Raw genomic sequence first — 16,277 nt, 5'->3', positions numbered from 1 at the left:
GTTTAATGTAAATCTTTGATTATTTGATGGAAACATAAGTGAATATACGTATACCCGTTAAGGATTGAGGAGTTTCCTCAATTCCTCATGAATCCATAATCCGATTATAATAAATCGACCGTGGCAATATTTGACTTGAAAACTCAATATGTAAGCATAACAAAGAGAACAAAAAAATGTCACTGTTTTGAACTTAAATGCATGCTGTTCTTATAAAAATACGAAAGTCACTATAAGTGTGCCGTTCAGATTTAAGGAGTTCTGTTCTGATTATCATCAGAAGTTCCACTGCATGACTGCACCAAATGTCACTGTTCTGAACGTAAACACAAGCTGTTCTTATAAAAATACCAAAGTCATTTATAAGCGTGCCGTTCAGATTTAAGGAGTTCCGTTCTGATCTTCATCAGCAGTTCCACTGCACCAAATGTAACTGTTCCGTACGTAAATTCATGCTGTTCTTATAAAAATACCAAAGTCACTATAAGTGTGCCGTTCAGATTTAAGGAGTTCTGTTCTGATTATCATCAGAAGTTCTACTGCATGACTGCACCAAATGTCACTGTTCTGAATGTAAACACAAGCTGTTCTTATAAAAATACCAAAGTCATTTATAAGCGTGCCGTTCAGATTTAAGGAGTTCCGTTCTGATCTTCATCAGCAGTTCCACTGCACCAAATTTAACTGTTCCGTACGTAAATGCATGCTGTTCTTATAAAAATACCAAAGTCACTATAAGTGTGCCGTTCAGATTTGAGAAGTTCCATTCTGATCTTCATCAGCAGTTCCACTGCACCAAATGTCACAGTTCCGTACGTAACTGTATGCTGTCCTTATAAAAACACAAAAATCACCATATGTATGCCTTTCACATTTGAGGAGTTCCCTCGATTTCTCCAGGATCCCGTCACCTGAACTAGGTTCTGATGAAAATGGGACCAATCTGCGCGGCGGCGGTTAATAACGAAGTAGGTATACTTAAGAACTGGGGAAACAATGCGAAGGGGAAGGAGTTACAACACAATTAAGATCAAATATCTATAATTAATACCTATAAGTATTCTTTATGGGATGTGTAGATAAATATTTAGTCATATGTTACAGAGTCCAACCTGCTGAGCCATATCCATGTTCTATGACCCAAATGCATGAGAAATCATATTTTGGGATAAATTCCAAATAAAGCGGTTAAACCACTTTGTATCATCTATAGATTAGATTATATTATATTTCCTTATTTCATGATAAAAGTTGCTGCTATAAATTTGTTACATGTCAAACTTATGTTTATCTTCTCATCATGATAATATTGTCTTCGGTTACCGCGATAGTTACTCATGAAATAAAACTATGGAAACGGATTAAATCGCGTATAATGAATTTAATTTTATTTTATTTATGAGTTCGAAACGTCGGGATGTATTTTAAATTCATTATACGCGATTTAATCCGTTTCCATAGTTTTATTTCTCATCATGATCTTCAAAAATTACATTATAAATTAAAAATAATAAAATGAATAGTGTCTCTCAATGAGCACACTCACATCTCACAAAGCACAATAAAATTAACAAATGAAATAAAAGCCGAAGTCAGTGTGAACTATGATAAAAATGTCATAAAAGAAATAATAAAAATACAATTTAAAAGTCAATTCAAATGTCAAAATAATAAAACCATAAAAAATTGCACATGCCATCACCATCACAACTTTAACAAACTAAACTGTATAAATTTTAACAGACGTGGTAAAACAACAAAAAAAACATAGTTAGATTCGTTTAAATTGCATTCAAATCTCTATACTATAAGTTTAGTAGTGTATAAGTACAGTCGAGTAAAAAACGTTTTTAGAAGCCAATATTTAGAATTATACTGAGTAATGTTCTTCGAGGTTTAAAATAGAATAATTTCGAACCGAAAAACATTTTTTAACTCGACTGTACTGTAGGTAAAGTGAAAAAAGATGACACCTTTTTGTCTGGTTTGTTTTTATGGCCAATCTTTATTATTTCAGGGACTACTTTTGTAGGGTATACAGGATGAAATACCGCAAAAAACCGGAATCTAAGTAATCACCAATTATTAACCCCCGGCGCAAAAACGATGGGGTGTTATAATTTTGACGTGTCTGTCTCTCTGTCTGTCTGTTTGTCTGTCTGTGTGTGTGTCTGTCTGTGGCATCGTAGCTCCCGAACGGATGAACCGATTTAGATTTAGTTTCTTTTGTCTGAAAGCGGAGTTAGTCGGGAGTGTTCTTAGCCATGTTTCATGAAAATCGGTATACTACGTCGCGGTCGGGGGTTTTTTTCAATTACTTATTTATTTATTTTATACCCTACTAAAGTTGTATACCTAGTTGTCTGGTAGGTTATACCCCATTCAAGAAAGTCTCATCTTTTTTTCCTTCTTTGTCTTCAAAATATTAAGCAAATATTAACTTATATAACTCACCAAGCCAAATATATAAAAATACACCCGCCGTGGCCGATGCCCCGCCACACTAAATATTGGATAAACTAAGATTAAGATTGCATTATCAGATAATTAAGTCTTCGTCATGTAATCTATAGTAATAATTAGATAAATGATTTTTTATATTAAAGGAAAAAATGGAAAAATTTACGCTTCCGGCGGGACTTGAACCCGCACCATTTTTGCAATCCGTGCAATGCTCTTACCAATTGAGCTGCTACGGAAGCCACGCCGGACTTCGCAAATCTTTCCATGCCTATCCTTTTGTACACACGTCTTGGGGTGACGTCTAGCGCCATCTACCGACAGACTATTACATCTTGTAACGGCACTGGAGTCTCAAGTTATATTGAGAATTCACCAGTAACAATGTGCTAACCCATACTAAATTAATTTTTATTAAGCAGAAACGTCTGCTAACGATTCTAAACATTTTTTATATTAAAGGAAAAAATGGAAAAATTTACGCTTCCGGCGGGACTTGAACCCGCACCATTTTTGCAATCCGTGCAATGCTCTTACCAATTGAGCTACGGAAGCCACGCCGGACTTCGCAAATCTTTCCATGCCTATCCTTTTGTACACACGTCTTGGGGTGACGTCTAGCGCCATCTACCGACAGACTATTACATCTTGTAACGGCACTGGAATCTCAAGTTATATTGAGAATTCACCAGTAACAATGTGCTAACCCATACTAAATTAATTTTTATTAAGCAGAAACGTCTGCTAACGATTCTAAACATTTTTTATATTAAAGGAAAAAATGGAAAAATTTACGCTTCCGGCGGGACTTGAACCCGCACCATTTTTGCAATCCGTGCAATGCTCTTACCAATTGAGCTACGGAAGCCACGCCGGACTTCGCAAATCTTTCCATGCCTATCCTTTTGTACACACGTCTTGGGGTGACGTCTAGCGCCATCTACCGACAGACTATTACATCTTGTAACGGCACTGGAGTCTCAAGTTATATTGAGAATTCACCAGTAACAATGTGCTAACCCATACTAAATTAATTTTTATTAAGCAGAAACGTCTGCTAACGATTCTAAACATTTTTATATTAAAGGAAAAAATGGAAAAATTTACGCTTCCGGCGGGACTTGAACCCGCACCATTTTTGCAATCCGTGCAATGCTCTTACCAATTGAGCTACGGAAGCCACGCCGGACTTCGCAAATCTTTCCATGCCTATCCTTTTGTACACACGTCTTGGGGTGACGTCTAGCGCCATCTACCGACAGACTATTACATCTTGTAACGGCACTGGAGTCTCAAGTTATATTGAGAATTCACCAGTAACAATGTGCTAACCCATACTAAATTAATTTTTATTAAGCAGAAACGTCTGCTAACGATTCTAAACATTTTTTATATTAAAGGAAAAAATGGAAAAATTTACGCTTCCGGCGGGACTTGAACCCGCACCATTTTTGCAATCCGTGCAATGCTCTTACCAATTGAGCTAAAAGCGTAAATTTTTCAATTTTTTCCTTTAATATAAAAAATGTTTAGAATCGTTATCAGACGTTTCTGCTTAATAAAAATTAATTTAGTATGGGTTAGCACATTGTTACTGGTGAATTCTCAATATAACTTGAGACTCCAGTGCCGTTACAAGATGTAATAGTCTGTCGGTAGATGGCGCTAGACGTCACCCCAAGACGTGTGTACAAAAGGAAGGCATGGAAAGATTTGCGAAGTCCGGCGTGGCTTCCGTAGCTCAATTGGTAAGAGCATTGCACGGATTGCAAAAATGGTGCGGGTTCAAGTCCCGCCGGAAGCGTAAATTTTTCCATTTTTTCCTTTAATATAAAAAATGTTTAGAATCGTTAGCAGACGTTTCTGCTTAATAAAAATTAATTTAGTATGGGTTAGCACATTGTTACTGGTGAATTCTCAATATAACTTGAGACTCCAGTGCCGTTACAAGATGTAATAGTCTGTCGGTAGATGGCGCTAGACGTCACCCCAAGACGTGTGTACAAAAGGATAGGCATGGAAAGATTTGCGAAGTCCGGCGTGGCTTCCGTAGCTCAATTGGTAAGAGCATTGCACGGATTGCAAAAATGGTGCGGGTTCAAGTCCCGCCGGAAGCGTAAATTTTTCCATTTTTTCCTTTAATATAAAAAATGTTTAGAATCGTTAGCAGACGTTTCTGCTTAATAAAAATTAATTTATTTCTTCGTTTTTTAGTTTTACACTTTTTGTAATATGCATAAGTTCGAAACTCCGAAAATCGTCAGTGTAAAGCCTCTGCGCTAAACGAAGTTACCGCCTACCGGCTCCGTCGAATAGAAAAATAGTACCTATACTTACACACTTTAGCCAGCAAATAAGAAATCCTTAGATCACATGTATTTTATACGGAACCCTAAAAAAGTGGGGTGGACAGCTTTGAAAAAATGGCCCTACCTCAACTTTATGGTCCACAAGTTCAAAAAGAATTTAAGTACTTATTTATTAAAAAAAAGAAATAAACAAATAAGTATTGCCAATGGTCCTTTTGGTTTAGTCCGAGTATTTTCATCCATTTGCGTCAGACGACTAGTGTAAGTGATCTGAGACATTCTTAATTTATTCGCCCAAATATGTAATCTAGTATTTTATCACAGTTGGTAACATAGTGCTCCTTGATTATCCCTGTTTGTACGTTTGTTAATTTCCCCTGGGTTAATTTCCACTTTACTTGTTTTCATTCTACACTGAGAGAAATTACAACCAGTTTTCATGTTCGTTCACATAGCTGGGCACCGTTAATCAAATAGTTAACTTCGTTAATCGCTAATCCGTTACTAAAAAAGTTAACTTCGTTAATCGTTAAAGCGATACATTTCGACAAATTTAACGTAAGTTAAAGTTAATCGATAATCCGTTAACACGTGAAAAAAAAATAACTTTTCTTTAAATATTTAGTTGCATCAGTATCCACTATAACGTATTATATTTCTGTAAAAGGCCGAAGTACAGCTAGCCTATTGAACTCTAGGTTGCACGTGGAAGGCAGTAGGGCTTGCAATATCGGACGATTTTTAATTCCGGAACTGGTTTTCGAGATTGGACTTCAATTCCGGAATTCCGGAACTAGTTCCGGAATTGAACAATTTTTTTTGGTTTGGTTTTCTGGTGGGTTTTTGATGAAATAGTACAATTTTAAATTGAAATTTATTATAAATTGACGTTTAAGACAATAACTCCGTACCTGAAAGGCATATAACACTGAAATTTTCATTTTAGTAATTTTACAGGAAAGCCCATTTTGTGTCATCGGTCTTGCAAGGTATTTCGAACTACAGTTAACGATACAAACGAGGTTTTAGTGCCAGTTTTCTGATAGTGGTCAACGTTAAAGTTATTTTTTTATCCATTGACCATCGGAATAATATAAAAGTAATAATTTATAAGAATGGCATATAACTTCTTGTTCACATAACTGTAATAAAAGAAATTTTGAATTACCTTCGACTTGAGTAGGGACAAAAGATATCTAAGTTAGCCCAAAAAGACAGATTTTATGATTTATTCTTAGGTACCTACAACTACATGTACACCTTAATTTTTTGTAAAAAAATAAATCATTCTTTTCATATTCATCATTTTCCATACATTCGCTTCTCAAATCTTTTGATTTTGTGGTAAATGGTAATAGACTTAGATAGAGTTTAGTAAAATATGCACACGTCTTTGTGAAAAGTGTATAAAGTAACTACAACGTTATGCTAGTGAATGAATGTAATACCAAATACTACGATTTGCGTCTGAACTTAAGACTTTATGCCTAAAATATTCAGTGCTATGACTGCTATGAGAAAAGAAGTAAAATTTTGAGTTTATGCCGCTTTAATACCGATTAACTTAGATTATTACGGAAATTTTAGGTTCGATCTAATAAATTGAGCATAAATAACGCTGATAAAATAATATTGTACCTAATGTTATTTATTTATATTTAATTGTCCTTCAGTATTCGAGCATAACACTCAACTCCCGACTAGTAATTTTAAATTATCACAAGACACAACTTTCTACAACAAATATTTACTTTGAACTGATTATATATTTCACTTACCTATTAGCTAAAACAATTGAGAGCAAAACCAGAAAGTGACAATGGTATAATATTAGCGGGTTAAAACTACACTATCTCGCTCTAACTAGCCCTGGATGCAATCCTTTGGTCATAAAATAGGCACTACCTGAATCCGAGCAGTGTCTAACTTAATGAATTTACATATCTTTTATAGACGCGGTGGTAGTTTTGTAAAATAACCAGGCTGATATTACACGTTTTCGTCCAAAAATATATCTTTTTTCAATTCCGGAATTTTCGAGATTATGTTTCAATTCCGGAACTGTAATATCGGAAAAATTGTCCGAAATTCCGGAATTTCGAGATTCCGGAATTCCGGAATGCAAGCCCTAGAAGCCAGTGATCGCGCCTGAGCTACTGCCAAGAGCTGTGTCAGGAGAGATGCTGGCGGTGACTGTTGTGGCACTTTGGGCGGTAGAGGCTAGGGAAGCGAATGTGGTCGTAAATAAGGCTCGAATTTGCTGCCCTATCACTACAACAGTCGCCATGGTAAAGCTTAGGATTCACCGAATCAAAGTTAGTAAAAGCAAATCCACGTGAAGAATACTTTTTTAAAACCGGAATAAATTACACATATGAAAGAAAAAGTGACCAAGTCCTCTGGTGCCTCAGGCACCAGAGGACTTGGTCACTTTTTCTTTCATATGTGTAATTTATTTCGGTTTTAATTTATATACATAGTAGTGTGACTACTTTAAGACAGCACAAGTTGAAATATTTTCAATAGATTATAATTTGACTTGTGTTCATTAGAATACTTTTTTAGGTAATATTTCGGACTTTTAGCAATCGACATCGGTAAAACCTAGGATTTACCGGCAAATCATAGGATTTGCCGTACTTCGGGCTTTTATAGTAGCGTTCAGAACGTGTTTTTCGCAACGCAGATGGCGCCTGTGCCCTACTAGATTAACGATTAACGGACTCGGAGAAATTTAACGGAAGTTAACGAGTCCGTTAACATTTTTTCAAGTTAACTTAAAAGTTAATCCGTTAATCGAAATGTTAACTTCGTTAATTAACGATTAAGGGATTAACGAGTTAATGCCCAGCTATGTTCGTTCAACAAGTTTTTTGGTTAAAATAGCGCCTACGTGCTCTTTGGTTCAAACAACAAGCTACTTGTCATTTGAATCGGCAATATATTTGAATCAACAAGTCGATTTTACAAAAACAACCTGACACATATTGTTTTAAACATACGTTTGGCTGATTCAAACGGATAAATCGCAATAAGTCGAACTTGTTAAATTCACAATGCAAATTTCTCTCAGTGTACGCCATTTGAATACAAGTAAGTTATACCAGTACAACCTTTTCCTACTCCCGTACTACTAAATTCGTCATTTAAATGGTCGTGCATATATCTTTAAAACCCTACATAAAAGACGTTTTTCATTTCTTACTGTATGAGATACTCTTCGTGACCAAATGACCTACTGACCGGTTTTCCATTCACAGTTTATTTTAAGACTCCTAATTAACTATAAACGACAAAGTTCAAAGCGTTATCTATTTTCGGCAGTCTATGGCTATTTATGTCCCTTATTTGAATCTAAGTTGTCGTATGAAAATCTATTTAAGGTCAAACTCGGGAAATATAAAATCAGGTGCCGTAGTCGAATAGCATTTCTGCGACGCGAAACGAAAACGCCGCGAAAGGTAGTCTGACTGTGTCGCGCCAATACGCACGAGCGATAGAGATAGATACCTACATATCTACGAGCGTTTCGATTCGTGAGTGTTTGCGCCATTCGGCTACGCAGTACGCACCCTGTTGACGCTAAACACGTAAATCATACAAATAATCCCGTCATTATGTTCGTACATTTAAAAACGTAGTATTTTATTTTGGTTAGGCCCTCAGGAACCGTACTGTGCCCGTGGTACGGTCAGAATTGGTAACTATACATGAGCGCTGACGAGACGGAATGCAATCGAATTGTTAACGTAAACCTCGACTGACATCTCGTCACTCGTGGTATGACAACAATTTGTAATAAGGCCAGGCAGGCAATTATGGTCGCGCGATAAATGATAAAACATCTGGCCGTCCCTATCGCACTTACTGATAGTGCGATAGGGACGGCCTGATATTTTATCGTCTATCGCGCGACCACGCTACCCGTGCAGCTATTGGTAATTTTATCTGCGCCTGCGGCTTCTTTCATAGTAACATTACACAGTGTAAAGGTTGCTTTTACATGGCAGTAACGTTAGGGGAGACCGGGGCTAGTTAGCTATAGGGGTAGGTTGACTAACTATTAAAAATTGAGCCAAAAGTCAAACTTGAGCCAACCAGTGAGACGATTGAGGTACGAGAGGCTCACCGGTGGCTGAGCGGGGGGAGGTGACGGACTTTCGTACCTCACTGGTTCGCTCAAGTTTTATTTTTGACTAAATTTTTAATAGTTAGTCAACCTACCCCTATAGTTAACTAGCCCCGGTCTTCCTACAGTTGCAGCCTTACTGCTGTTGCTATCAAAATTCAAAATAAAGCCAAACGAATTATGTATTATGTGTTGATTGTGACACAAGCTATAATTGTTTATTAATATTGTAACATCTGTAAACTGATTTGCACAATCTGACAATAAATGATTACTTACTTACTTACTTATATAATTTTTTAAGGCGAAAGTTTTCGACGACACCATTTTCTATTTACAAACGTCATCTCCACTTTTTTCTCTGAATTACAATCAATATCGAACCAGCCCCTCTAGCACAATTTCCCTTGTCGCGTGCGAGTCCATACTTGAAGTCGCGCTTGATGTATGGACTCGCGCGCCACAAGGCAAGTTTGTGCTAAAGGGTCAGAGAGATCTGAATTCCACAGTTTTGGTAAGTATGTATGTAGTGAAATGCACAAATGCTTACGATAATAAATCGTTAATCGTAGCTATCTCTGTCGTTCTTCCATATTGGCGCGACAGAGCCAGATTGCGTGCCGATCGGCATCTAGCGTCAACGATTGTCTTTTGTGCTAATAGGTCGGCAGTTGAGGCCTGCTAACCATCTTTCTAACGCCGTAACCTGCGTGGGCGACGGTCGCGCGATGGTCGCGCGACGGCGATGCGACGCATATGAGATACGCCGCGTCTTGCGTGAGCGACGAACCCGCGACGGCGACGCGATGCGATGCGATGCGACGAAATCAAACCTTCTATCTCTATGGACTTGTCTTAGGTGGGCGACGGAACGCGACGGCGATGCGACGCGACGAACTAGCGATGAACATGCGAATGTTAAGCGACGCGATGCGACGCGATGCGATCAAACCGCTGTGTTCATATGGGAGTGTCTTGCGTAAGCGACGGCCCACGACGGCCCGCGACGGCGATGCGACGCGATGCGATGGCGACGGGCGCGCGATCAAGCTATTTGATTTTTAGAAGCAAATTCAATACGTAGAGAGGTCGGACTAGAGAAATAACGATTGATTACTAGTCTCACATTTCATTCTTTATATTTTCTTATAATAAAAATTCAAAATATTCAAATTAACATAAGTTGACCAAAGGAGTAATGTGCCTAAAAAGTAAGGAAATTACAACTTTTGTAACTTGTATTGACAGCCTTTGATTATGTGCACGGTGATACGAGATTGTCTGCGTAAAATATTAAAATTTAAGTGTGAACTAAAAATATGAAACACTAGTGCGATGACCTTACGATATATGTACTAGCACTTGACTTTGGTGAATAGGAGGAGGTAGGGCATAGCGAATGATATTCCGCTTTGTGTGGTAGGGCACAGCACAGCGGATATCGTCTCGTTCGAATCTAGAGCAGAGCCCAACTGGGGTAGTACCTCCGCCTTACAGAAGACCGCAGCCAAATAGCACTAGACCCTACTCATAGTGTTGTGTTCCTGTCGGTGAGTAAGGTTGCCAGAGCTCAACGAGGGTGCGGTGTGCTGATGACGGGAGGACTTACGGAACTAACATGTTCCGTTTATTGTCCTTTGAGTCGTCGGCAACCCGAACCCTCCTTGGAACTTGTACACTCCTTTTGCTGTGTACTTAATACAGCAAAAGGGAATGTACAAGTTTCTAATGGGGTGGCAACGCGCATGTGACACTGTTTGAGTTGCAGGCGTCCATAGGTTACGGTGACCGCTTTACATCAGGCGGGCCGTATACTTGTTTGCCACCGACGTAGTATAAAAAAAAGGATCACAAAATTAACTAGTTATTACAACGGGCTCGTAGCCTAGCGGTTTCGACGTCTGGACGCCGCGCCAGCGGTGTGAGTTCGAACCTCGGCTGAGGCGTGCTTTTGCAGTTTTATTTTTGTTTCTTTTATTTTCTATTATTTGATTGTTTACTTTTTTCTTTCTGTAAGAATCTTCATTCTTATTTTAATTTTATTTTTAATAACTCCGGCTTTTATACTAACAAGGAAAGGTACCCATACAAAAAAAATATAATTAGACTACTCTTTAAGGGGCGTTCATTGTAATTCCTGCGATTCCTGCATTTATATAATAAGTGGTTCATTATATGCCAGGTCGAAACTTCGGAGGCTCATCTGTACTGAAAAACATCGTACGATACACGTGCGAAAAGGAAGTAACTCGTGTCGATTTAAAACAGTTTTAATTTATCGCCACTCGTTTTTTTTACGCACTTGTATCGTAATGTACTATTTTAAAGCACATAAAATTCGAATCAAATACACTGCTGACACGGGCCCGCTCACTGCTCAGGCCCCGTAGCCGAATGGCATTTCTCCGACGCCAAACGAAAGCGATACGCCGCTGGCTCTGTCGCGCCAATACGCAAGCGCGATAGAGATAGATATCTACTAGCGCTTCGTTTCGTGAGCGATTGTGCCATTCGGCTAGCCACCCAGTTCAGTCTGCGCCCAGCGCTCATAGACAGTGGACCTACGTTCGATAGTCCAGCGCACCGTGCTCTCGTAAGCGTAAGCAGCTAGATAGTTCTGAGAAGTGCTGTATAGGTACTGCGACTAAACAAATCTTGATCCTGTTGGTGGCAAACAGGCATACGGTCCGCCTGATTTTTACACATGCAATTTTATCCAAGAAATTTTACTTGAAATCTGATGAGAGTTTGAATTATTTTTATATTTCGGGACCAGGGGACCGATTTTTGAGTCTCAGGCGTTCGAATTCAGAAAATTGTCACTGAAAATACTAAGCAATTCACTGTTTTCAACCGGTATTTTAGTGACAAATCCCATATGTGAGATTCAAAAACCGGCCCCCAGGATGAGGTTCTGGTTTTCATGGTGGAGTCAGGATATGGTCAACAAAACTGCTATTTTACTCATAATAACTCCACTATGTTTGGGCTTATTACATTTGGGCTGATGAGCAGCGTCGATCTCGATGATGTCCAAGGTCACATGATCGAGTCAGGAAATGAATAACAGAACTGCTATTCTATTTATCGTAACTCGACCATGTTTGATCTCATTAGCCGGGCCAATAACACATGTATTTTTTTGCACACAGCTCAGCTCTTTGAAACTGTTTATTTTAAGTTACTTACAATTAGTAGGTACCATATAATAATAATATATTCTTATCTCTTGTAAACTTTACAAAAAAGTTAACAAATGAAACCAAAAGAATTGTTACTAGCAATTAAATTCAAAACTATCAAGATCATTCTTGCCTGTGTGTTGCGTTACCGGTGGCTCGCGTACCTAGCGCCAACGCCATCTATCAATGGCTATTTCACGAAATTGATGAACGCTCTAAGGAATAAGGGCTCTTAGTGTAGTGGTTATGCCAGTCGACACTAGATGGCAGCATTAAAAAACACTGGATTACACTGTATGACATTTTTTCATTTCAACATTAAGTAAATAGCATTCGTTATAAGTAAATAGTATACGTTAATTCGTCGCTCAGTTTTGCCGTGAAGGGCGGACAAATAAATAGACACACACACACTTTCCCGTTTATAATATTAGTATGGATTAAAATAAACATTAAGTTAATAAAAACAAAATGCAGTATTATTGTGTGCTACTTAAAACTTTCCTTGTTAGTATAAAACCCGGAAATAAGAAAGTAGAAAGTCTTAAAAAAATAAGAAAGTAGAATCTTAGAGAAAGAAATAAGCAGGTAAACAAAATCAAAAAATCCATACTGATTAAACTGGAAAGTGTGTGTGTGTCTGTTTGTTTGTCCGTCTTTCAAGAGAAGCCGCGGGCAAAAGCTAGTAGAACATAAAAGAAAAAAAGTAAATAAAAATGCAAAAAGATTGCGTGAGCCGAGATTCGAACTCACGACACTCATGGCGCAAACGTTTCCACTTAGAAGTCAAACCCGCTAGACCATTTGCACATTGTGAAAGACGGCGAATCTTGTGATTCTAATCACCAAATTGCTAGTGCCGAAGTTTCGCGCGATGGATACGCGATGACCTTGAGCCATCGCCGTCGCATCGCGTCGCATCGCGTCGCGTCGCGTCGCGTCGCCCGTCGCTCACGCAAGACGGAGCGTTAGCACCCTAAACAAAGGGGTATAAAAGAGACAGGTAACTGATATGGTTACAATATTTTTATAATATTATATTGGTTTGATCTCAATAGGTACCTGTAGATGTTACAATAAAATTGGGAACTTGACTGTAGTTAAAATAAAATATTTTATACCGTGCACGAAATAAAACATCAGGTAATTATAAGAAAAACATGAATAGAAGTTATTTTGAAATCCAATTTCTATTTAATAAGTCAGGTAAAAATATATAAAGTAACCGAGTTGACCGTGACGTCACTCAATTCGATTTCATATAAAATCCATATTAGCAAGTCGTTCAAATTCGTTTTGACAGTTCTTAGAAAGAAGCTGATTTGACTAGAAGGCAAGTAGCCTATTGTTACCCAGATACCTGGTACCCGTTTGAATTGGCCGCGTTCAGACACGGCACTGTAATTATCTCAGCAAGCACGTTTCGTTGCAAAAACAAACGCACTGTCAACTAGTGATTACGTATTTCACACGCGATCTGACCGACAATGGGGCGTTGACCAGAATTAATAAGCACTAGTTGGCAGCTTGGCATGCTACGCATATCTGCAACACTTTCGCTTAGCGAGTGTTATGTCATGGACCGTCGGTGAGCTGCCGGCGTATCATGCTTCCAATTTTATCACTTATCCACGTGGATTAGACATCTGTCACGCTTTGGCAAGTATGTCAGTGTGAGAGTGACAGATGTCTTGTCCACGTGGATAAGTGATAAAATTGGAAGCATAATACGCTGGCTGATGACATTACTGAATAAACTAAATGAGGATTATGTCGCGTTCTTTGGACTGTGCGCGGAAAACTTAATTATTTATAGGTTAAATATTTACATATATAGGTACTGTTTGTAAACAAATACTTAATTTTCAATGAATTCTGAATTATGGACGATATTGATTCAAATCGATCCCACAGTCAAACCGTGAAAACTGTTTTGTGGGACACTGTTCTAATGTAAACTGTTTATTTGTGCGTTAATAAATAAAATACAATAATAATAATAAAATTGACAGTGGAATTAGTTCAGTCTAATAGAAACCCAATAATACATAAAGGCTATCTAACTCGGATTTGAAATGTTAATACATCTCATTCCAAATTGAAATTGCTTTCATTATAATTGCGTGTATTATAAATACACTTTTTGGTGAGATTGTGTGAGCTAGATTTCTATAAAAATATGGTATACTCTTGGGTCGACACGTTCGTTTTTCGTCACGTTCCTAAATTTTGTCCGATTCTGCTTTTGTCAGCCATATAAAGACGAGTAGAGAACGAGACGGATTAAAATAAAGATGAACAACGAAATTAGAAAGACTGACGACTCGTGACGAATAAAGAATGGCTGACGAAAGCAGAATCAGACAAATTTAGGAACGTGACGAAAAACGAACGTGTGTCGATATACCGAAAATAATGACAACTAATAGTGACACTTTGTACACTAGTTTGAACGTGCAATTTTGTATCATTACCGATGTTAGAATGAGATTAAAATCATAACACATATCATAAATCAGGATATATTATGAATACTATGTAAAGTCTAAAAAACGGAAGACCAGCGCTGACCCTTGGGTTAGCATTTTATGCTGAGTCGGGACCATTTCGTGGTAACTTATATGTTTAATTTCTTTTATTTGCTGTTTCTGTTTTCTTACTTGTGTATTTTGTAGTTATCACGAATAAATAATTGATTGATTGATTGATTGATAAATCGTTCATCAGATTTTCGTTACAATTCTATATTGATCTTGAGCCACGTGAGAATGTCGAGATCTGGCGAGTTAAATTGTTCTTCGGTTCAGATTCAAGTTACATTTCCTCTGTTCTCTGGGGGTTTGCTGCCATCCTATTTCTAACCGCGAGAATCGAAAATACGTTATCGCGTTCTGCCACTACGAGTATTAAAGGTCGAGACTTATATTTATAACTTGAAGAGACCCAGGAAACAAAATTTCGATTTTGGTATTAAAGCTGCTAACTCGAAAATGCAGACTCATTTCATAGGCAGTCAGTAGATGTATTAGTAGTATTCAGTAGTAGGTCCAGTTACTTAAATCTAAATAATACAGATAATTTAAATAAAGTTCCTTATTTCAGGGCGGGTTCCACCACAGCGGAAGTGTGTTGGGCCCACAGATGTCATATATACCATAGATCAAGCAAACGTATCTACGTAGCGTGTCAAATTAACTCAGTGAAATCCACTGAGTTGTCCGTCTTTAATCGCAGCTTGCAGCTTTCGGGCGTCAATTTTTGTAAGTTGAAGTCAACCAAAACATAAAAAATGCCTCGTTACGTGATATTCAATTGCAACAACACAAAAATTATGAACAATCAAGAGCCTGAGACATATTTAAAATTACAGGCAAGAATCAACTTCAGTACAAAATTTGACACGCTCGGACCCTATACAAATATATGAATTTGTTTCTTCTATCTAAATTAAGTTCTGTGGTTGGGCCCATAACCTGATACAAGGAAACGATGACTTGGTTATGTTATGAAGATGGTTTATTACTAGAACGGAGAACGGGTACTGACACTAATTTAGGAGATGTTTATAGTAGTAGGATCGAAAATAGAATGAATCCCCAACGCACCACAACATTCATCTGACTTTTTATTCAAACATTTAAATTATGTTCTAAGTGCGGTTTATGTGGCTACCTAATACTTTCTTTGGTTTATTTTATAAAGCATGCTCAATTTTCCGACATTTTCCTTCGATGGGTATCGTAGAAGTCTTCTGTGGGTGGGTTCAATAGTGATGATATTGGGCGATGGGCCCGCAACCTGCCACTGCGATATCACAATTTCGATTTCTTTTCACCCGTTAAGTGGGACCGAAACTTGAGCAGTAGCATTGTGCTCTACATACCTCGTTTAGGGATAACAGGCGTGTATAGTATGTATAGATATCTACCTCCTAAGTCTCATTAATTTTACTTTTTTTGCATATTTATCATTAAAAGGTTCTTGTCTGTTTTACTATTTCTTCCAAATGTGGGAATTTTTGTACTTTTTCTACTCAGAATTATGAGATATTTCGATTCCGCAGGAGAAAAAAAATGTCTCATATTTTTTTTTCCACTGGGTTACAATTTCTTATACAACTTGTTTGATCGTAACTCAGAGGAAGGCAAAAAATTTACGGAAATTTTGGGACATTTTTTGTCTCCGAGTAGAATCGAA

At 37.8% G+C, this 16,277-nt stretch overlaps 1 protein-coding gene across 2 annotated transcripts in view; it reads right to left on the bottom strand.

Moving 5' to 3' along the window:
• LOC125228549 (venom dipeptidyl peptidase 4-like) overlaps window positions 1-16,277 on the bottom strand; it is an 87,942-nt gene that overhangs the window by 44,447 nt on the left and 27,218 nt on the right. The window contains exon 1 of one of the 2 annotated variants that reach the window (XM_048133158.1): window positions 2,455-2,495. The exons of the other annotated variant lie outside the window; for it this stretch is intronic. The gene's annotated coding sequence lies outside the window, so the exon portion shown is untranslated. Of the gene's footprint in view, window positions 1-2,454; window positions 2,496-16,277 lie in introns of those variants that run through there. 2 annotated transcript variants of the gene reach the window in all.

The sequence above is a fragment of the Leguminivora glycinivorella genome, chromosome 8, assembly GCF_023078275.1.
Source record: "Leguminivora glycinivorella isolate SPB_JAAS2020 chromosome 8, LegGlyc_1.1, whole genome shotgun sequence".
Lineage (NCBI taxonomy): Eukaryota > Metazoa > Arthropoda > Insecta > Lepidoptera > Tortricidae > Leguminivora > Leguminivora glycinivorella.
This window is presented reverse-complemented; position numbering and strand designations above follow the sequence as displayed.